Genomic DNA, 1,672 nt, shown 5'->3' with positions numbered 1-1,672 from the left:
TAGCTGAGACTGTTCTATAGCTTCACAACACAGGAAACCTTTCTCAAAGATTTATCAAGATCTAGCTTTATTTAAAGTTAGAATGAGCAGAATCTTCCTAAAAACAAAAAAATACATAGACTTACTCAGTGGTAGAATTATTTAATAATTTAGTAAAAAGTTAAAGAAGTGATACCACACTATAGAAGTACGCAACAGCAAGTAAAAGTTGTGTTCCAAATTTAACTTATTATCAACAAAATACACTCAAATGATCAAAAGTAAAAGTCTTTGTTTGTCAAAATGGGTCCTGTCAGTGTTATTATTGATGAATTAACATGTAAACAGTACTTTAACATTATAACATGTTGAGGTAGAGCATACTTTAAATGCTTTATATACTTTTTGGAAGTTCAATCCATACGTAGCATCATAGTTTATACAATTATCATGTTTTGTTTGCAAAATATTGATCTTAAAAGTAACTTCAACTTCTGAAATATAGTGAAGTATAAACTAGTGATTCAGCACAACATTTTATAAAGGTGAGCTATCCTCAATGACTAATAATCTAATCTAAAACCATTACTGGCCAAATGCATGTTCTAAAATCTACAGCATAACCCAATTTATTTTTCTTTTATGACTTTTCTTTGTTTTAATATCAGCATTATATATTGGCCATTGGACGTCCTGCTCTTTAAATATTGGCTTCAGCCATTGAAAACGCTACATTGGTCAAACACTATTTTTAATCAACAGAGGAAGTGGATCCTTTTCTATGAAGTCTGCCATGTTTAATTGCCATGTTTCTACAGTAGCCCAGAATGGACAAACTAAACACTGGCTCTAGATAGGGTCTTTTGCGTCTTTATGGCCACCGAAGTTTCTCCTTAATGCTTGGTTTAATCAAGGGGTTTCAGTTGGTTGTGAACTGAAACTTCATCACTAGATGCCACTAAATCCAACAAACTGGTCCTTTAAGACTTGACTCTGTGGATTGGTTACTTATTGTCAGACTGTCGTCTCTCACACGAACATAGTAACTATTTATTGTTCATCTTTCCAACAGCACTGTGGGATGGAAACACTCATCTCATTAATGCAGTCCAAATGATTACAGAACAGGAGGGAGGGGACATTAGATATGGGTGTTCCTTCTCATTCTCTTTCTCTGGAAAAAGAAAGATCTTCTGTAAGGATGAATGTAAAGAAAAAGACATTCTTATTCAAACCACTGCTAAAAGCGCTCAGCATGGCAGATACGGCATTGAATATGAAGAAGGAACTTTTGGATTATATGCAGTTCTCTATGTGAGCATCACAAAACTGACCAAGTCGGACTCGGGACGGTACAAATGTTTAGCCAGACGTATGTTTCTAGATTCAACCAAGGACTTTGAGATCAGAGTTGAAGATGGTGAGTCATGAAATGAACTGAATGTTGCAGCAAACACATTGATGACCTCCTGCATTTAGCTGTATGATTAAAACTACATTGATACATTGACTGTTTGCAGAGAATTTGTGTTATTTCAATGAAATGTTACCACAGAGTTCTTTGTGTCTGTACAATCAGTATCTGATTGTTTCATTGTGTTTTTCATGTTTCACAGCTCCAACCACTTCAAAACCAAACAGGAAACCCACCACCAAAGCACCTTTTACACCATCAGTCCCATCAGCCTCCACA

Source organism: Morone saxatilis, unplaced genomic scaffold (assembly GCF_004916995.1).
Source record: "Morone saxatilis isolate NCDOM2014 unplaced genomic scaffold, NCSU_SB_2.0 Contig15, whole genome shotgun sequence".
Lineage (NCBI taxonomy): Eukaryota > Metazoa > Chordata > Actinopteri > Moronidae > Morone > Morone saxatilis.
The sequence above is the reverse complement of the archived record's forward strand: the minus strand, read 5'-3'. Positions refer to the sequence as shown.